At 39.0% G+C, this 22,641-nt stretch overlaps 1 protein-coding gene across 1 annotated transcript in view; it reads left to right on the top strand.

The window, feature by feature from the left end:
- The first annotated feature begins 22,189 nt into the window (after positions 1-22,189).
- The window catches only part of TEC (tec protein tyrosine kinase), a 160,947-nt gene continuing 160,495 nt past the window's right edge, over positions 22,190-22,641 (top strand). Inside the window, exon 1 of the mRNA XM_032632693.1 lies at positions 22,190-22,291. The gene's annotated coding sequence lies outside the window, so the exon portion shown is untranslated. The remainder of the gene's footprint in view (positions 22,292-22,641) is intronic.

The following is a 22,641-nucleotide window of genomic DNA, read 5'->3' as shown; positions in this document are numbered from 1 at the left end:
CTGTATGCAGAAAATTATAAGACACTGATGAAAGAAATTAAAGATGATACAAATAGATGGAGAGATATACCATGTTCTTGGATTGGAAGAATCAGCATTGTGAAAATGACTCTACTACCCAAAGCAATCTACAGATTCAATGCAATCCCTATCAAACTACCACTGGCATTTTTCACAGAACTAGAACAAAAAATTTCACAATTTGTATGGAAACACAAAAGACCCCGAATAGCCAAAGCAATCTTGAGAACAAAAAACGGAGCTGGAGGAATCAGGATTCCTGACTTCAGACTATACTACAAAGCTACAGTAATCAAGACAGTATGGTACTGGCACAAAAACAGAAAGATAGATCAATGGAAAAGGATAGAAAGCCCAGAGATAAACCCACGCACATATGGTCACTTTATCTTTGATAAAGGAGGCAGGAATGTACAGTGGAGAAAGGACAGCCTCTTCAATAAGTGGTGCTGGGAAAACTGGACAGCTACATGTAAAAGTATGAGATTAGATCACTCCCTAACACCATACACAAAAATAAGCTCAAAATGGATTAAAGACCTAAATGTAAGGCCAGAAACTATCAAACTCTTAGAGGAAAACATTGGCAGGACACTCTATGACATAAATCACAGCAAGGTCCTTTTTGACCCACCTCCTAGAGAAATGGAAATAAAAACAAAAGTAAACAAATGGGACCTAATGAAGCTTAAAAGATTTTGCGCAGCAAAGGAAACCATAAAGAAGACCAAAAGACAACCCTCAGAATGGGATAAAATATTTGCAAATGAAGCAACTGACAAAGCATTAATCTCCAAAATTTATAAGCAGCTCATGCAGCTTAATAACAAAAAAACAAACAACCCAATCCAAAAATGGGCAGAAGACCTAAACAGACATTTCTCCAAAGAAGATATAGAGACTGCCAACAAACACATGAAAGAATGCTCAACATCACTAATCATTAGAGAAATGCAAATCAAAACTACAATGAGATATCATCTCACACCAGTCAGAATGGCCATCATCAAAAAATCTAGAAACAATAAATGCTGGAGAGGGTGTGGAGAAAAGGGAACCCTCTTACACTTTTGGTGGGAATGTAAATTGATACAGCCACTGTGGAGAACAGTATGGAGGTTCCTTTAAAAACTACAAATAGAACTACCATATGACCCAGCAATCCCACTACTGGGCATATACCCTGAGAAAACCATAATTCAAAAAGAGTCATGTACCAAAATGTTCATTGCAGCTCTATTTACAATAGCCTGGAGATGGAAACAACCTAAGTGTCCATCATCGGATGAATGGATAAAGAAGATGTGGCACATATATACAATGGAATATCACTCAGCCGTAAAAAGAAACGAAATTGAGCTATTTGTAATGAGGTGGATAGACCTAGGGTCTGTCATACAGAGTGAAGTAAGTCAGAAAGAGAGACACAAATACCGTATGCTAACACATATATATGGAATTTAAGAAAAAAAATGTCATGAAAAATCTAGGGGTGAAACAGGAATAAAGACATAGACTTACTAGAGAATGGACTTGAGGCTATGGGGAGGGGGAAGGGTAAACTGTGACAAAGGGAGAGAGAGACATGGACATATATACACTACCAAACGTAAGGTAGATAGCTAGTGGGAAGCAGCCGCATAGCACAGGGAGATCAGCTCGGTGCTTTGTGACCGCCTGGAGGGGTGGGATAGGGAGGGTGGGAGGGAGGGAGATGCAAGCGGGAAGAGGTATGGGAACATATGTATATATATAACTGTTTCATTTTGTTGTGAAGCTGAAACTAACATACCATTGTAAAGCAACTATACTCCAATAAAGATGTTAAAATGAAACAAACAAACAAACAAAAAGTTTTCTTTGAATTGCTTCAAAATATATTCAGGAAAATACTTTTTTTTTTTTTTTACAAACTACTGTATCATTGGAGAATGAGTAAGAGTCACAAGTAAGGTAGGTTTTGAATAGAACCATATCTTTATATCATAATATAAACATTTGGAAATTATTCCTAAAGTTGTATAGGCTGAAACTATAATAGAAATGTTTTTTAATTTAGATAAATTAATGGATAATTGAAAAATGATTGACTCAAAAGAGAGATTAAGTATACTATATATAATTATTTCACAGAGCAACTTTTCTACAAACTAGATTATAAATACTAGACTAATAATCTGATCCCAAATGGAATTATTATATTCTATTGTCCTTACATTCATTCATTCAACAAATATTGAGTGCCTATATGTGCCACTTAAAGATTTTTTAGTCTTTTTTCTATAAACAGTCTTTCATTCGCAATTTCATATTCTACATAGCAAGAGTTTAGATTTCCATGATACCTAAATAAAAAATAATATAGAGGGACTTCGCGGGATTTCCCTGGTAGTCCAGTGGTTAAGATTCTGAGCTCCCAATGCAGGGGCCCCGGGGGGTTTGATCCCTGGTCAGGGAACTACATCCCACATGCTGCAACTAAGAGACCAGTGCAGGAAAAAAAAAAAAAAGTATATATATATATATATATATATATATATATATATATATATACACACACACACAAAGAGAGAGAGAGAGAGAGAGGCTTCCCTGGTGGTCCAGTGTTTGATACTCCACACTTCCACTGCAGGGGTCATGGGTTTGATCCCTGGTCGGGGAACTAATAAAATCCTACATGCCATGGGGCCAAAAATAAATTAATAAATAAATAAAAATAATAAATAAATAAAATAATGTAGAGAGTATTAAATCTTTGATATTTATGGAGACAAATGTGACTGGTGAATGACCTAGTAGTCCTAGAAAGAGAATTGCTGGGACTGGGGTCTCCCTGTTTCTGAAGTGGGAGGTGCTGCATCTTCCCACTAAGTCTCCAGACACTAGGAGCCGCTTTCTCAGCACTGCTCAAAACTGCTGGCAATTAAGCTCAGACTGCCCAAGTGGTCCACTTATCCCCGTGACACTCTCATGCTCACCTTGCCTAAAGAGGGGGCGGGTCCCTCTATTAGAGGATGGCCCCCACATTATACCCAGTATGTCCTGGCTCAAGTACCTCTCTTTTTAGAATGTGTAAAGAGGGGGAACACATCCACCTGCTGCCCCTTCTACCTAGAGTTCCTGCTGGCTCAACGTGATACCGTTGATACTCACTGGAGCCCTTTGCATGGCAATATTTAAGTAAACATTGTGGGAATCTTGGATCTGTCAGGGTCCCACTGCCCGCTTCCAGCCTTCTCCTTGACTCTACCATGTATTGGTGAACTACTAGAGTCCCAGGCAGGACCATTAAGGCACATTCCCTTCTCCTCTGCGCCCCCTGAGCTTCCCTGAGGGCAGCTCCACTGCTTTTTGTTCCCTTACCCAACACACACAGGAGCTCGGATGTGAGGAGTTGAGGGGGGCCGACTAACTTCCAAACCCTATGGGTTCTTCTGCATTTCTTCCCCACCCTCCCCAGGTTTAAGGAGTGTTTCTATTTTGGATCTTGATGATGGGGAAGGAACTGGCCTCTCTGTTGCATTTTCTTTCAAAACAATTTTTTTTAATGACCTTACATCTCGACATTCCTTTTGAACTTAGAAAGCTAGGATTCAGTGTTTTTTTTCCTCACACCCAGAACTGACCTCAGTCTTGACCCTACCCAGATGGTGGCCTCTTGTTTTGCAGCCCAAAGGGGAGAGATGGTCATAGGTTTGGGGAACAAAATACATGGACTAACACCTCATAGAATCATCCCATCACGTATCTCATGAATATCATGTTTTGTTGTTGTAATATCATGTAAAATTGTTATGTTGTAATATGTGAAAATAATAGGAAAAATGTAATTATACCTTGATTAAAGCAATATAAAATGAAAATGTCTGTATAGAAAATAAGACAGAGATGAGGAATACTAAATTGCTAATCTTGGTTACATTTAGAGTGGAGGGATTATGAGTGAGATTTTATCTCTGTTTTCAAAATGCTTGTGATTACTTTCATAAGTAGGAAAAAAAATGAATTTACCAAAAGTAAAAGTGAAATGTCTCTTCATTGCTTGCATGTACATTTCCTTGAGCAGACCTTGAATAATGAAGAAATAACCTACATTTATAGATAATGATCCCAGTCTTCTGTGGTAAGCCATTCTAGTGCTCTAATAACCTTCTTGGTCAGGAAGTTTTCCTTTTATCTGTCATTAAATATCTTTTGCTATATTATTATAATGTTTTTTATGTCTCCGGCTAAAGTTTTAGCTTGTTATTTAGCCAATGTTTACATTATGGTTAATCACAAAGGAAAAGTATATTCGTATATTATAAATAACAATAATATGTTAGCTAAACTATTAGTTGTTTATTGAAAGCATTACAAATTGTATAAACCTCTATCATAAAGTATCATAATATATTGGAATAAATATAAACAGGGATAAAATAATTTGTCTTTATCTACCGACTTCTTAGTATATGGGAGACTTCCAATAAATGATTATTAAATAAACTAAATTTTATGATTTTAAAAATTATGATCATTTCTTACATATATAATGATTTGAAACATCTTGATTTTTGAAAGTCCTTGGATTAAAATCTGGATCAAGGCTTTTAGATATTTATTTGAAAAACTGTCATCATCTACAATATGAGAGCTTTGCCTGGAGGGTCTAACTAATCCTTTCACCCTCTATAAAGACATGTAATTCTTTTTTTTTGGGCCTTAGTTCCCCAACCAAGGATTCCCTGGCAGTGAAAGCGCTAAGTCCTAACCACTGGACTGCCAGGGAATTCCCTCAAGCTATGTAATTCTATGACTTTATGATTCATTAGCCCACAAATGCCAAAAAATTCAAACCTAGTTATTTTTTATATTTAAATATTGTTTTATTTTAAGAAACATTAAAAAAATTAGAACTGGCATATTTAGGCCAGACCTGTATTGTTAATAGAAACAAGGTTGAGTGCTTCTCTAGTCTAGTGGATTCAGATAGCAGAGCTGTGTGACTAAACAATCCTCCCTCAAGATGACAGAAGGTAGGCTATTTTTACATGTAGTGAGGATAGTTTTTTTAAAATGGCTCTATGATTTATACAGTGTTTTTCACACTCCATGTTGACTATGCACATGGCCTAAAATAAAATAGTATTAAGAGTACAGTAGAAACACTACAGAGACAGCTCATTGACAATCAACAACTTTGGAAGCTTTGATTATAAAATCACAGAAATTGCCTGGAGAAAGGGGGAAAAGTTAAACCCCCTAACTAAGGTGTTCTTCAGCCACTGGTACAGAATTTTGTATAGTTTCAGCAATGGCCCAAAGGAGTAGCAATTCAGACCGGATAATCAATCCCTAGTCTGGAGGTCCCTGAAACATTTCTGAGGACATTGTAGGCAGTTTTAGGATTAACCAAGGAATTTCACTCAGTATAATTTGACTAGGGATCCCTTAATATCATGAACTCAGGCTGTGAAAACTCCAAGGGTAGTGTTTCCCAAAGTGTAATACCTGGGGTATTTAAGGCAGTGACATTTTCCCTGCCCACCCCTCTGTGAACGTACTACCACAGTATGCTCTGGACCCATGCTGTCCAATATGGGGCCATCAGGCCCAAACAGCCATTGAATACTTGGAAGTGGCTAATCCAAATTAAAATGTGATGTGAAATACACACCCAATTTTGAAAGCATAGTAGGAAAAAAAAGAATGTAAAATGTCCGACTAATAGTTTTTTGCATGGATCACACGTCGAAAAGATATTTTGGATAAACTGGGTTAAGTAAAATGTACTCTTAATATTAATTTTGCCTGTCTCTTTTTACTTTTTTCAATGTGGTTATTAGAACATTTTTGATAACACATGTGGTCTGCATTTGTGGCACACATTATATTTTAGCTGGACGGTGCTGCTCTGGACAGACACCACCGGGAAGACCTCCGGTCCATCCCAGCAGTCCGCTCCCACAGCATGCTGGGAGCTACACCTGGGGCCACCAGAGAAAGCTCTGCCTGGCAAGAAGGATTTATCTGATGACCACCAGCAGGGGGCTGTGCGGGAAGCTCCGTGCTGGGTGCTGGGGCCGAGCCTGGGGCTGAAGGCGGATGAGGTAGAGGGAGGAAATAGATCTTTGCACTTTCGGTTTCCTGAAGTTTCCTTATTAAGTAGATTTATGTAAGCTCGGGGCGGGGGGGGGGGGGGGGGGGGGGGGGGGCAAAAAACCCAAGGGTGTTAACAAATATATTAGTACAGGTAAGTCTTTAGATATGTAAAATGGCAATTGAAGTTTGTTTTATGTACATCAAGGTAACTGTTAAGATTCTTTGACTAAAACCATTGATATATGTATATTAGAGTATGATTTTCTGTGTTTTATTGTGAATCATTAATTTTTCTGTTTCATACTAAGTACAGGGTTCATTTTCTCCATTAAATCAGGAGATAGCTTTTCATTCAAGGAAGGAGAGAAGCTAACTTCTCTGCCCCACACAGTTTCTTCTCTATCTACACCCGCAGCAGTCACCCTCTCTGTCTATGTTACTACTGACACTTAATCAAAGTGCCTACAGTTGGGACCCGTGGGAGGTGTTGGTAATATGCTAAGCTGTCCTTTTGAATGTTTCTATCAACCCCTGAAGACTAGAGTTGCATTAGTATGGAAGGACAGTCAAGAAATTTCTGTTTAAATAGGATACAGGAGTGCTACTAAAGACATTTTTTTTTTCTGTTAAAGTTAACAATGCAGGAAATTATAAAGAGCAGAAAAACAGTCTGCGAATGAAGACGATTTTGCAAACAGAAATGAGTTCATTAACTATCTTCTTCTACAGAGAAATTTATTTATTTATTCACCTACTTGGTAATTTGATGAGAGTCTCCCAGCTAGGTGCAAGGCGAAGGTATATACAGTGGGTGCTAGTTTCATGAAAACTTCCAGGCAGTTAAGAAATTCCACAGAGGACAATCTCTAGTACAGATCTGAAAACTTCAAAATGGAGAAACTCCAAATTAGCAAAGAGGGGAAGAAATTCTTTTTAAAAAAGAGAAAGATGTTAATTTTTACCTCTTGAAAAAGACCAAGAGCGCTGCCATCAGTTCTAGTAGACTCCTTAACTGCAATGTGTCTCGTAGGCCAAATTTTCTACTGGGTTTTGATCCCACCATTGTTTAGAGGCAAAGAATTAAGTTGAACTAAATAAGCCTAGCTTGTTTTTGGTCTTCATATTGTGTTATCAGTGTTATGAAATAACATGCAATATTAGAAAAACAAGCACAGGAAAAGGGAGTTCTTTATAACTTCTTTATTTCTTTTGTATTTAAATTATTCCTGGGGGAAAAGAGAACAGAAGAGGCAAAAATGTTTCTTCCATTTTATAAATACATGTAGTACATAATCTCCTTAATTTGGAATTGATTTGGCTCAGCACCTCTGGGTGGGTACCGATGGAAGATGATGTGGAACACGCCTTGATCTGTTTCTAACACTACGTTGCAGCTATTAATGAATTCTTAACACCAGGGTGTAAAACATATAGTCCTTATTTTTCTAAACCAAACGTCATCAGCGTTGACCCCTCATCTATTCATCTGGCAGGAAATCAAATCTCAGTTATTATTCAATCCCCTTTTCTCCCCCCACCCCGCATGGAATCATACAAGAATCACAGGCTTATACTGTCCGAGGAACTGTGGGAAGAGGCCCAAACTTAGTCCTAGGATGGTTGTTGACTTCACTTCCATTGTTTCTTCTGTAGGAGCTGATCATTGATACTCTGGTGGGCTCAAGACTGTGGTGAATGAAGTAGACCTTTGCTTAGTGCATTCCTGAATTTACCTGGAGGTAAAGAGTGCAGTACATGAATGGGGCTCTGATAGCTGCCATTCCTAGAACCAGATCCTACTTTGAGTCTGGGGGCAGGTCCTGTCTTAGCTTGGGTTCCCCCAAAAGCAGAGCTGTGATAAGCACTTCTACATAGGCAGTATAGAGTGACCGCAGAAAACAAGAGTAATATAGTGGGGAGATTGAAGCAGAGAAGGAGGAAAAGCCAGTATGAGGTGTGTTTTGGAGGTCAATGCTTTGGGCAACAGGGCTTTGATTTGGCTAAAACCTTCTGAGCAGCATGCTAAGTGCCTTCCAGAATTGTCTGCTCAAAGGACTGGAGGTGGAAAAATTCATATGTACATCAGATATTGTGCCCCATTTGTTGAGGGTTGCTGTATTAGTTTGCCTCAACTGCCATAAAAAAATCCCAGACTGGGTGGCTTAAATAACAGAAATTTATTTTCTCAGAATTTTGGAGGCTAGAAGTCTAAGATCAAGGTGTGGACAGGTCTGGTTTCTCCTGAGGTCCGACTCCTTGGCTTGCACAAGGCCACCTTCTTGCTGTGTTCTCACCTAGCCTTTTCTCTGTGCACAGGCACACCTGGTGTGTCCTTCTCTTCTTATATGGACACCAGTCCTATTAGATTAGGGCCCACCCTTATGACCTCATTTAACTTTAATTACCTCCTGAAAGGCCCTAACTCCAAATACAATCACATTGGGGATTAGGGCTTAAAACTATGAATTTGGCAAGGGTCGGGATGGGTGGGGGGTTGGTACAATTCAGTCCACAATAGTTGCCCTTGGAGGAGTTAACTGGACCACCAGAGTAGAGAACAAATTCATTAGTGCAAAGTTACTGGAAATTCAGACTTGGATGAATTCAGAGGTGAGGAAGAAACAATACCAAGTTGGGATTTCAGATGCTTCTGCTCTCACCTTTTCCCTTCTCAAGTCAAAAACTAGACCTTATCTCTCCATCTAAAACCAACCAGGCTAATCCTTTTCAATGGACTGGAAACACAGCCAATCTTTACTTTCCTCCTGGGTGAGGCTATATATATCTATCTATATATTTATTTATTTATTTTAAGAAGTTCTTTTTTTAAAAAATAAATTTACTTTATTTATTTTTGGCTGCGTTGGCTCTTCGTTGCTGCGCGCGGGCTTTCTCTAGTTGTGGAGAGCGGGGACTACTCTTCGTTGAGGTGCACAGGCTTCTCCTTGCAGTGGCTTCTCTGTTGAGGAGCACGGGCTCTAGGTGTGCGGGCTTTAGTAGCTGTGGCATGTGGGCTCAGTCTATGTGGCTTGAAGGCTCTAGAGCGCAGGCTCAGTAGTTGTGGCGCACGGGCTTAGTTGCTCCGTGGCATGTGGGATCTTCCCGGACCAGGGCTCGAACCCGTGTCCCCTGTACTGGCAGGCAGATTCTTAACCACTGCGCCACTGGGGAAGTCCCAAGGCTATATTTTTAAGGACAACATGCTGGGGACTTCCCTGGTGGTCCAGTGGTAAAGACTCTGTGCTTCCACTGCAGGGGGCATGGGCTCAATCCCTGGCTGGGGAAGTTCTGCATGCTGCATGGTGTGGCCAAAAAGGAAAAAAAAAGAAAACATGCTGGTGATTTCTTTTATATCCTGAATATGTCCTTTTAATATAAAATTATTTAATTGGAAAGTAAAAAATGGTTATTCTCCAAATACTTCCATTTGTCTTAATTCTTTCAAAAGTAAAAAGAAGGTGGTGCCAACAAATGTTAATTTTTGATTAAAAAAAGATAAAGACAGGGGCTTCCCTGGTGGCGCAGTGGTTGAGAGTCTGCCTGCCGATGCAGGGGACATGGGTTTGTGCCCCGGTCCGGGAAGATCCCACACGCCGCGGAGCGTCTGGGCCCGTGAGCCATGGCCGCTGAGCCTGCGTGTCTGGAGCCTGTGCTCCGCAACAGGAGAGGCCACAACAGTGAGAGGCCCGCGTACTGAGAAAAAAAAAAAAAAAAGATAAAGACAACATGCTGGGTCTTTCTTTCCTGGGATGGGTGTCTTAGGCTAGGGTGGGTGCTCATCAGACCTAAGACAAAGATTTTATTGAAAATGGTTTACTTGGAATCAAAGAAAGGAAAGAAATGAATGAAGGGTGTATCAGTGAACAGGTTATCTCTGAAGGCAACTGGCCCTCAATCCACTAGAATATGCCTCAGAGTTGTCCTACCCAAGGGCAGGGAAACTGGGGTATTTATCCTCTAGTCCTCATCTGTCAATGGCTGGTGGCAGTTCCCTGGGGATGTTAACTCTTCTGGCATTTCTGGCCTGTTCCCTGTAAGAGAAAGCTTTCAGGCAGAAGTTGCCTGAGGATGACCTTGTGTATCTGAGGAACAGGTAGGATATATGAGGGACACTGACAGCTACTATGGTGGGGTAAGGCAGGGAAAGAAGAGTAACAGTAGGTAGTTTGGAAAAGGGAAGAACTAAGTAATTAACAGTATGAGTAGAACTGGCCTAAAGGAATATGTCATATGCTGTAATATTAGCAGTACTTATTGACATTTGCTTTATTATAGTTACCTTAAAATATCTTACAATTCAGACTTCATATTAATTTTAATGGTTCTACTTTGTTAGGTTTAGATCAATGTAGTCTTTTTCATTTTTTGAATTTTTGAAATTTATTTTTTTTTATACAGCAGGTTCTTATTAGTTATCCATTTTATACATATTAGTGTATACATGTCAATCCCAATCTCCCAATTCATCACCCCCCCACCCCCACCCCCCCACCACTTTCCCCCTTGGTGTCCATGTTTGTTCTCTACATCTGTGTCTCTATTTCTGTCCTGAAAACTGGTTCATCTCTACCATTTTTCTAGGTTCCACATAATGTGTTAACATACGATATTTGTTTTCCTCTTTCTGATTTACTTCACTCTGTATGACAGTCTCTAGATCCATCCACGTCTATACAAATGACTCAATTTCATTCCATTTTACAGTTAATATTCCATTGTATATACGTACCACATCCTCCTTATCCATTCGTCTGTCGATGGGCATTTAAGTTGCTTCCATGACCTGCCTATTGCAAATAGTGCTGCAGTGAACATTGGGGTGCATGTGTCTTTTTGAATTATGGTTTTCTCTGGGTATATACCCAGTAGTGGGATTGCTGCGTCATGTGGTAATTCGATTTTTTTTAAGGAACTTCCATATTGTTATCCATAGTGACTTTATCAATTTACATTCTCACCAACAGAGCAAGAGGGTTCCCTTTTCTCCACACCCTCTCCAGCATTTGTTGTTTGTAGATTTTCTGATGATGCCCATTCTAAACTGGTGTGAGGTGATACCTCATTGTAGTTTTGATTTGCATTTCTCTAATAATTACTGATGCTGAACAGCTTCTCATGTGCTTCTTGGCCTTCTGTATGTCTTCTTTGGAGAAATGTCTATTTAGGTCTTCTGCTGATTTTTTTTTTTTTTGCGGTACAGAGGCCTCTCACTGTTGTGGCCTCTCCCGTTGCGGCGCACAGGCTCCGGACTCGCAGGCTCAGCGGCCGTGGCTCACGGGCCCAGCCGCTCTGCGGCACGTGGGATCTTCCCGGACCGGGGCACGAACCCGTGTCCCCTGCAACAGCAGGCGGACTCTCAACCACTGCGCCACCAGGGAAGCTCCTTGTTGAGGACTTTTGCATCTATATTCATCAGTGATATTGCTCTGTAATTTTCTTTTTTTGTAGTATCTTTGTCTGGTTTTGGTATCAGGGTGATGGTGGCCTTATAGAATGAGTCTGGGAGTGTTCCTTCCCCTGTAGTTTTTTGGAACAGTTTGAGAAGTATGGGTGTTAGCTCTTTTCTAAATGTTTGATACAATTTACCTGTGAAGCCATCTGGTCCTGGAATTTTGTTTGTTGGAAGATTTTTAATCACAGTTTCAATTTCATTACTTGTGACTGGTCTGTTCATATTTCCATTTCTTCCTGGTTCAGTCTTGGAAGGTTATACCTTTCTAAGAATTTGTTCATTTCTTCCAGGTTGTCCACTTTATAGGTATAGAGTTGCTTGTAGTAGTCTCTTAGGACGCTTTGTATTTCTGAGTTGTCCATTGTAACTTCTCCTTTTTCATTTCTAATTTTATTGATTTGAGTCCTCTCCCTCTTTTTCTTGATGAGTCTTGTTAAATGTTTATCAATTTTGTTTATCTTCTCAAAGAACCAGGTTTTAGTTTTATTGATCTTTGCTATTGTTTTCTTTGCTCCTATTTCATTTATTTCTGCTCTGATCTTTATGATTTCTTTTCTTCTACTAACGTTGGGTGTTGTTTGTTCTTCTTTCTCTACTTCCTTTAGGTGTAAGGTTAATTATTTGAGATTTTTCTTGTTTCTCGAGGTAGGCTTGTATTGCTATAAACTTCCCTCTTAGAACTGCTTTTGCTGCATCCCATACGTTTAGGATTGTTGTGTTTTTGTTGGCATTTGTCTCTAGGTATTTCTTGATTTCCTCTTTGATTTCTTCAGTGATCTCTTGGTTATTTAGTAATGTATTGTTTAGCCTCCATGTGTTTGTGTTTCTTATGTTTTTTTCCCCCGTAGTTGATTTCTAATCTCATAGCATTGTGGTCAGAAAAGATGCTTGATATGATTTCAATTTACTGAGGCTTGATTGTGACCTGAGATGTATCCTGGAGAATGTTGTGTGCACTTGAGAAGAAAGTGTAATCTGCTGTTTTTGGATGGAATGTCTTATAAATGTCAATTAAATCTATCTGTTCTATTGTGTCATTTAAAGCTTGTGTTTCCTTATTAATTTTGTTTGATCTGTCCATTGGTGTGAGGTGTTAAAGCCCCTCCCCCCCCCATATTATTGTGTTACTGTTGATTTCCTCTTTTATAGCTGTTAGCAGTTGCCTTATGTATTGAGGTGCTCCTATGCTGGGTGCATATATATAATTGTTGTATCTTCTTCTTGGATTGATCCCTTGATCATTATGTAGTGTCCTTCCTTGTCTCTTGTAACATTATTTTAAAGTCTATTTTATCTGATATGACGATTGCTACTCCAGCTTTCTTTTAATTTCCATTTGCGTGGAATATATTTTTCCATCCCCTCACTTTTAGTCTGTATGTGTCCCTAGGTCTGAAGTGGGTCTCTTGTAGACAGCATATATATGGGTCTTGTTTTTGTATCCACTCAGTGAGCCTGTGTCTTTCTTTTAGTTGCAGCATTTAATCCATTCATGTTTCAGGTAATTATTGATATGTATGTTCCTATGACCATTTTCTTAACTGTTATGGGTTTGTTTTTTTTTTTTTTTTTTATGGGTTTGTTTTTGTAGGTCCTTTTCTTCTCTTGTGTTTCCCACTTAGAGAAGTTCCTTTAGCATTTGTTGTAGAGCTGGTTTGGTGGTGCTGAATTCTCTTAACTTTTGCTTGTCTATAAGCTTTTGATTTCTCCATCAAATCTGAATGAGATCCTTGCTGTGTAGAGTAATCTTGGTTGTAGGTTCTTCCCTTTCATCACTTTAAATATATCATGCCACTCCTTTCTGGCTTGTAGACTTTCTGCTGAGAAATCAGCTGTTAACCTTATGGGAGTTCCCTTGTATGTTATTTGTCATTTTTCCCTTGTTGCTTTCAATAATTTTTGTCTTTAATTTTTGTCAATTTGATTACGATATGTCTCAGCGTGATTCTCCTTCGGTTTATCCTGCCTGGGACTCTCTGCACTCCCTGGTCTTGGGTGGCTATTTCCTTTCCCATGTTAGGGACGTTTTCGACTATAATCTCTTCAAATATTTTCTTGGGTCCTTTCTCTCTGTCTTCGCCTTCTGGGACCCCTATAATGTGAATGTTGTTGCATTTAATGTAGTCCCAGAGGTCTCTTAGGCTGTCTTCATTCTTTTTTCTTTATTCTGTTCTACGGCAGTGAATTCCACCATTGTGTCTTCCAGGTCACTTATCTGTTCTTCTGCCTAAGTTATTCTGCCATTGATTCCTTGTAGTGTATTTTTCATTTCAGTTATTGTATTGTTCATCTCTGTTTGTTTGTTCTTTAATTCTTCTAGGTCTTTGTTAAACATTTCTTGCATCTTCTTGATCTTTGCCTCCATTCTTTTTCCGAGGTCCTTGATCATCTTCACTATCATTATTCTGAATTCTTTTTCTGGAAGGTTGCCTATCTCCACTTCATTTAGTTGTTTTTCTGGGGTTTTATCTTGTTCCTTCATCTGGTACATAGCCCTCTGCCTTTTCATCTTGTCTATCTTTCTGCGAATGTGGTTTTTGTTCCACAGGCTGCAGGATTGTAGTTCTTCTTGTTTCTGCTGTCTGCTCTCTGGTAGATGAGGCTATCTAAGAGGCTTGTGCAAGTTTCCTGATGGGAGAGACTGGTGGTAGATAGAGCTGGGTGTTGCTCTGGTGGGCAGAGCTCAGTAAAACGTTATTCAGTTTGTCTGCTGATGGGTAGGGCTGGGTTCCCTCCCTGTTGGCTGTCTGGCCTGAGGCAACCCAACACTGGAGCCTACCAGCTCTTTGGTGGGGCTAATGGTGGACTCTGTGAGGGCAGACGCCAAGGAGTACTTCCTAGAGCTTCTGCTGCCAGTGTCCTTGTCCCCATGGTGAGCCACAGCCAACCCCCACCTCTGCAGGAGACCCTCCAACACCAGCAGGTAGGTCTGGTTCAGTATCCTATGGGGTCACTGCTCCTTCCCCTGGTTCCGGATGCACACACTACTTTGTGTGTGCCCTCCAAAAGTGGAGTCTCTGTTTCCCCCAGTCCTGCTGAAGTCCTGCAATCAAATCCTGCTAGCCTTTAAAGTCTGATTCTCTAGGAATTCCTCCTCCCATTGCCAGACCCCCAGGTTGGGAAGCCTGATTTGTGGCTCAGAACGTACACTCCAGTGGGTGAACTTCTGTGGTATAAGTCTTCTCCAGTTTGTGAGTCACCCACCCAGCAGTTATGGGATTTGATTTTATTGTGATTGCGCCCCTCCTACCATCTCATTGTGGCTTCTCCTTTGTCTTTGGATGTGGGGTATCATTTTTGGTGTGTTCCAGTGTCTTCCTGTCGATGATTGTTCAGCAGTTAGTTGTGATTCTAGTGCTCTTGCAAGAGGGAGTGAGCGCACGTCCTTCTACTCTGCTGTCTTGAGCCAATCTCCGATCAATGTAGTCTTAATAATTTTTTTCTCCATGAGTTTTTCATTTTGCAGGCACAAGGTAATGTTTTATGTTTTTTGTTCTTGTGTCTGCGCAGCTTGACACACAAGGTAATGTATGCCAGGGTCTAAAAATGTTCATGTCTACGGGACCTGGTGGGTAACATCAATGGATGAAGTGAACTGGGAATAATAAAATAGACTCCACTGAAGACAGAGTAGTGGACACTTTGACAAATGTATAACAATGCCCTGCCTAGAGGGGCAGCAGCTACTGATTCTCAGGCAACTGTTGCAGAGCAGGAACATTGATACAGATTTATAAAGTTGAGAAGCCTGAGTATGTGGAATAGACTGGTTATCAGCACTGAAGTTAAGATTGTAGGCTCTGGAGCCAGGCCTCCTGAATTTGAATCATAGCCCTACCAATTAACTATGTAACCTTAGGCAAGTTACTTATCTGTTCTCTGATCCTCAGACTGTGCCTGTACCATAGGGTTGTTGGGAGGATTAAAAGAATCATGTGCTTAGATTTCATATTTAGCATTAAGTATTCAAAAATTGGGGGCTATTGTCATTATCAGCTGTTAATTAAAATTTTAGTTAAACTTTCAACTTTGAGATAATTATAGATTCAAATGCAAGTGGAAGAAAAAAATACAGAGAGTTCTCATATTTCCTAGTTTCCCCCAAAGGTAACATCTTGCAAAATTATAGTACAGTATCACAGCTAGGATACTGATATTGATACGGTCAAGACACATATTTACATCTCCATAAGGTTCCCTCACATTGCCCTCTTACAGGTGTACCCACTTTGTTCTGCCATCACCCCTGTATGAACACACAGTAACCATTAATCTGTTCTCTGTTTCTATAATTTTATTTCTAGAATATTATATAAATGGAATCATATGGTACATAACCATTTTCATTGGCTTTTTTTCACTTAGCATAATTTGCTGGAGATTTGTTCAGCCATTCAATCAACTGTTTTATTTATTTTTTGTTGCTGAGTAGTATTCCTTAGTATGTTACACTACAGTTTGTTTAACTATTCACCTGTTGAAGGACATATGGGTCTTCCCCCATTTTGAATATTATGAAGAAAGCTACTATAAACTTTGGGGACAGGTTTTTGTGTGAACTTAAGTTTTCATCTCTCTGGCACAAATGCCTAAGTGCAATTTCTGGGTCATATGATAGTTACATGTTTAGTTTTTTTAAGAACGTGCCCAACCGTTTTCCTGAGTAGCTGTACCATTTTACATTCCCACCAGCAATGTAAGAGTGATCAAATTTCTCCACATTCTCACCTACATTTGATGTCGCTGTTTTATTTTAGTCATTCTGATATCTCATTGTGATCTGAATTTGCATTTATCAAATATTTAATAATCTTGAAGATTTTTTCATGAGCTTATTTTCTATTTGTATATACTCTGGTGAAATGTCTTTTTATGTCTCTTGTCCATTTTCTAATTGCATTGTTTATTTACTGTTGAGTTATGAGAGCTCTTTATATAGTCTAAATACTAGTCTCTGTTAGATATGCAGTTTGCAGATATTTACTTCCAGTCTATAACTTGTCTTTTCATCCTCTTAACAGGGTCTTTCAGAAAGAAAAAAGTTTTATTTAATTGAGATATATATTCATATAACATAAAATTCTCCATTGTAAAGTGCATACTTCAGTGGTTTTTTTAAATTGTATTCACTATGTTGTGTAACCATCATTACTACCTAATTCCACAACATTTCCATCCCCTCCAAAAGAAATCCTGTACATATTAGCAGTTAGTCCTAAATTTCCTCCCCATCTCCAACCTTTGGCAACCAGTAATCTACTTTTCTATCCCTATGGATTTTCCTATGCTGGACATTTCATATAAATGAAATGAATACAACATGTAGCCTTTTGTGTCTGGCTTCTTTCACTTAGTGTAATGTTTTCAAAGTTCATCCATGTTGTAACATGTATCAGTAATTCATTCCTTTTAACAGTATAGTATTCCATTGTATGGATATAATACATTTTGATAATCCATTCATCAGCTAAAGGACATTTGGGTGGTTTCTACTTTATAGCTATTCAAATAATGGTGCTATGAACATTTGTGGACAAGTATTTGTTTTAGTACCTGTTCTCAGTTCTTTTGGGTATACACCTAGAAGTGGAATTGCTGGGTCATATAGTAATTCTATGTTTAACTTCTGAGGAACTGCCAAAGATTTTCCACAGTGCAAAAGTTCTTGCTTTTCTTTTTAAAATGTCAAACCAGTCTTGCATTCCTGGAATAAACTTCACTTGATCATAGTGTATAATTCCTTTTTTGTATTACTAAATTCTTTTGGCTAATTTTTTTTTTGCCTCATGGGATCTTAGTTCCCCAACCAGGAATGGAACCTGGGCCCCAGCAGGGAAAGCACCAAGTCCTAACCCCTGGACTGCCAGGGAATTCCCAATCAGTACTTATTAAGGAATTGGTCTATCTCATCTGAATTGTCAAATTTTTGTGTGCAGAGCTGTTTGTAGTACTCCTTTATTACCTTTTTGATGTCTGAATGGTCTTTAATTACAGTCCCCTGTTCATTCCTGTTACTGGTAACTTGGGTTCTCTCTTTTTTTTTTTTTTTTTTGTGGTACGTGGGCCTCTCACTGTTGTGGCCTCTCCCGCTGCGGAGCACAGGCTCCGGACGCGCAGGCTCAGCGGCCCAGCCGCTCCGCGGCATGTGGGATCTTCCCGGACCGGGGCACGAACCCCTGTCCACTGCATTGGCAGGCGGACTCCCAACCACCGCGCCACCAGGGAAGCCCGGGTTCTCTCTTTTTATCTTTGACAGCCTTGCTAGGTGTTTGACAATTTTATTGATCGTTTCAAAGAACCAGATCTTTCATTGATTTTCTTTGTTTTTCTGTTTTGAATTACATTGATTTCTGCTTTTATCTTTATTATTTCCTTCCTTCTGTTTGGATTTATATTGCTGCTCTTCTTTTTCTAGGTTCTTGGTAGTGGGAGCTTAGATTTTTGATTTGAGACTTTTCCTCTTTTCCAATGTGTGCATTTACTGCTATAAAATTTTCTCTCAACACTATTTGGCTGTGTGCACAAATTTTGATATGTTGTATTTTTGTTTTTATTCCATTCAGAATATTTTTTGTGTTCCCTTAAGACTTCCTCTTTGATCTATGGATTATTTACAAGTAAGTTGTTTATTTTCCAGGGATTTGAGAGTTTTGCTGGAAATCTTCCTTACTGATTTCTGGTTTGATTTTATTGTGATCTGAGAACAAACACTGTATGATTTCAATTATTTTAAATTTGTTCTGTTTTGTTTTATGGCCTAGGATATGATTATCTCGGTACATACGCCATGAACAGTTGAGGGATATTTTTTAGAATTCTATTTCAGTTTATATAGGGTGTTTTTGTGTGTATCTTTTTTTTTTATAGCTTTTTTAAGTGGTTGCTCTAGGTTTTACATTACATCTACGTAATTTCTACTGATGTCATCATTTTACCAGTTTGAGGGAAGAATAGAAAATTTAGCTCCCTTTCCATATCTTACTCTCCCCCATTTATAACTGTCCTAAATAGTGACTTATGATGAAAATCTCTTGTTTAAAATGTTTTTATACATTACTCAATCCATTTTTAGATGACTGACTTTTCCACCAGAATGTAAGTTCCACCATAACAGGGAGTTTTGTTGGGATTGTTCACCAATGTTTTCTCAGCTTCCTGCTAATTTGCAGGTCACATTTGCATAACTGCCACCATTGTGAAGAAGGCAGCTTCAAAAAGTTCTAGGGATAGATCATTCTAGGTAGAAGAAACAGTAAGTAAAAGGCACCAGGCCAGAATATACTTTCAGTCATACTAATAATACTGAATACAACATTCTATGTGACATAGCTCATTTTATCTCAATCCTTATAAACTATAAATTTGTTGATATGTTGGACCCATTTGAAACACTATTTGGATTCTAATCCAAAACATAAACTGGCCAAACCCAGATGGTTTCCCTCAGTATTTTCTTCATCTTACCTTTTTATCTGTCTCTTCTAAGTATAATCTGGTTTTACTTCTGTGCCTTTTTTTCTGACTCTGTAATTTAATATGTTTTTACTCACTGTTAAATTAACATTAAAATATTATACAAGGAAGTTAAAAAAAAAATGATCCACGATTCAAATGTTATTTTCCCTGGCAGCTTTGCATGGCTAAGGCTGCAAACTCTAGAGCCATACTACTTTATATTCACATCCTGGTCGTGTGACTTTGGGTAAATTACTTAGACCTCTGCCTCAGTTCTCTCATCTGTAAAATGAGAAGAACTGCACGCAGTTTTCTATTAAAGCTATTGTACCACATGCAGTTGTTGTGAGAATTAGGTGAATTAATCCAATGCACTTAAAACAGTCTGGCACATAGGAACCCCCTGAATAACTGTCCATAATTCTTATTTTCAACCCAGCAATTTTCTTCCCACATAATTTGTATTTAGTTGCAATCACAGGATATGTAAAGCACTGTTCTATCTGTTTTCATTTAATGTTCATAAGTTTTCCTCCACATTTCTATTTATTAACATAGATACTATTTTTAATGACAGCCTGACATTTCATACCATTGATATATTTTGCTTAAACATTTCTCTAGCATTGGACATTTAATTATTTTATTATTATGAGTCATGATCTTATACACATACTTTGTATATGATGCTAGTTCTTTCTTTTGAATGATTTACCTAGCAACAATTCCCAGGAGTATAATTTTTGATTTTGTGTCCCACATTTAAAACTCTTTCCTTCCTCTATTTAGTACTTTCAGTACATCATGGAAGGAGAGGCAGACATATCATACCACCACAACGAAGTAATCTTCATGTAGCAATAGACTCTCTATACAAGACAGATAAGGTCTGCATTATTAACATCACTGTTGTCATCACTCATTCATTCAACAGACAATTACTATTCACCTAGGATGTGCCTGTCTATAGGTAGGAAGAAAGTTACAAAAGGGAGCCAGAGGTGTACAAAAAAGAGTGGGAGAAGCTCCAAATACAAAACACCACATTATTTACAAACTTTCCATGTTGATGCTGTATGTCTTCTTAGGCACAACGTGGAATCTATTTCCAAGTTAAAAAAAAAAGGGCATTTTCTTTTCTCAAGGAACTAAAATTATGTCAACCTGACATTGCTCACCTAAACATACAAATTTTATAGAAACCGTGTGGATATTCGGTAAGAAGGGAATCCCTGTCTTTAAGAAGTCACAAATGCCTTTTTTCTGTATCTCAATTTTATTAAAATAAAGAAGGCAGTAATAGTATTGTTTGAATCGTCTCCTTGGAGGAAGAGGGAGAAATCTTTTTAGGTCCACCATCACATTCCTTCTTTTGAAGAGGCTCAACCTAAAAGTTCGAGTTACATAAGCCTAACTTTGTATTCTGTTTTCTAGTAAAGCTATTGTCCGTTTCACATAAGAAACAGTACATATTAAATTTTTTTTTAGCCTACCACATCCTAAGTTCAGTTTTACACCTTTTCATCCATATAGCTGAAGCTCTCTTACAGTCTCTCTCTCTGACACTGTCTCTAACAACACTCTGCTGAAAACCAATACAAGTACTCTTTACTACATGCTCTGGGGATGATATACAGGCGTTACCACCTACTTACACTGTTTGATTGGTAATATGAAGAATGCTTTCTTCAGAAAACAGTATAACGTTATGGAAACGACCTCAATTATCACCGATAAAGAGTTATAAAGAAGATGTGGCACATATATACAATGGAATATTACTCAGCCATAAAAAGAAACGAAATTGAGCTATTTGTGATGAGGTGGATAGACTTAGAGTCTGTAATACAGAGTGAAGTAAGTCAGAAAGAGAGAGACAAATACCGTATGCTAACACATATATATGGAATTTAAGGGAAAAAAAATGTCATGAAGAACCTAGGGGTAAAACAGGAATAAAGACACAGACTTACTAGAGAATGGACTTGAGGATATGGGGAGGGGGAAGGGTAAGCTGTGACAAAGCGAGAGAGAGGCATGGACATATATACACTACCAAACGTAATGTAGATAGCTAGTGGGAAGCAGCCACATAGCACAGGGAGATCAGCTCAGTGCTTTGTGACCACCTGGAGGGGTGGGAGGGAGGGAGACGCAAGCGAGAAGAGGTATGGGAACATATGTATATATATAATGGATTCATTTTGTTGTGAAGCAGAAACTAACACACCATTGTATAGCAATTACACTCCAATAAAAAAATAAAGTTATGTTGATCTAGATATTTTGTTTACAAATCAGTCTCTGGTTTTCTTGAGAACTAAGAGTGACAATAAAGACATTCTCTTCTAATTTTAAACTTTATGAAGGACTTACATGAGGATCTGGATATGCTTCCCTTTCAATCAACCTTTATAAACTTTGAGAGCCTCATTTCCATTAAGTCAGAAATATGAGCCTCCGCAGTTGCCTAGCTAGCCCAGGCAAAGTGAGTTGGAAACTAGTTCTTTTAATCACCACAGTGTCAGTTAAAATCTTCAGTGACTTTTATGCTTTTTGGGTCAGACCATTTGATGAAAATTATAAGTCCTCTCCATTATGCATATATATATATATATATATGTGAGCATTTTTCTTGGGAGAAAGCCAACTTTATTACCATAATTATTTAACTATAACTTTTTCTCTACACACACGTTTTGCATCCTTTCAGAAGGTTCCTGACATCTGCTCCCTCAAAGAACACCTGCCCTGGGGGAAATTATGTTAATTAGTCAACAGGAGGCAGAAGAAACTGGGGCTGGGAGGAGGCAAGATCACAAAAGAAAAACTACTAGATTCTTCCTGAGACAGGCCATAATCATCACCTGGGTGAAAGAGGATTTGGAATCAGAAAGCCCTGGTTCACACCTGTGTGCTCTTCCCATCCTTCCCCTCCCCTCCCAACCCTTTCCTAAGGAGTAGTATGACTTTAGGCAAATCATTAATCATTAGATTATTTTTTTCCTGTAAAATGGAATCTTGTCAGACTTCTCAGGGTTATTGTATGATCAAAAGAGAGATAATATAGGAAGGCATGTTTTTAGGTCTCCAACAAGCATGAAGTAGGATGATGATTATTTCACGTGCCTTTCCCTTTGCTTCATCTTCAGGCTGACTGCCTGGCCTACCATTCAGCTCCCAGCTCCACTGTCACCTCCTCCGAGAAGCCTCCAGGACAACTAGATCTGTGGCCTCCCCATCCGCATTACTCGCAACACCATCACCTACTTGATTTTAGTAAGGACACTTCTCACATGTGTAATGGCTTCATTTTTCACTTGCTTAGTGATGACTGATTGTCCTTCTCCCTGAACTAGACTAAAAGCTCCTTGAGGGCAGAGCCCGGGCCTTTAACAGTTCATGGGACATGGTGGACACTCAAATTTTGTAAGTCAGGAGAGCAGTAGTTTAGAGCAGCGGTCCCCAACCTTTTTGGCACCAGGGGCCGGTTTCATGGAAGACAGTTTTTCGGGGGGTGGAGGGTGGGCGTAGAGAGGTGGAGGGATGAGGAGGGATGGTTCAGGCAGTAACGCGAGCCATGGGGGGAACGGTTCAGGCGGCAAAGCCAGCGATGGTTCAGGCGGTGG

Source organism: Phocoena sinus, chromosome 5 (assembly GCF_008692025.1).
Source record: "Phocoena sinus isolate mPhoSin1 chromosome 5, mPhoSin1.pri, whole genome shotgun sequence".
Taxonomy (NCBI): Eukaryota; Metazoa; Chordata; class Mammalia; order Artiodactyla; family Phocoenidae; genus Phocoena; species Phocoena sinus.
This window is presented reverse-complemented; position numbering and strand designations above follow the sequence as displayed.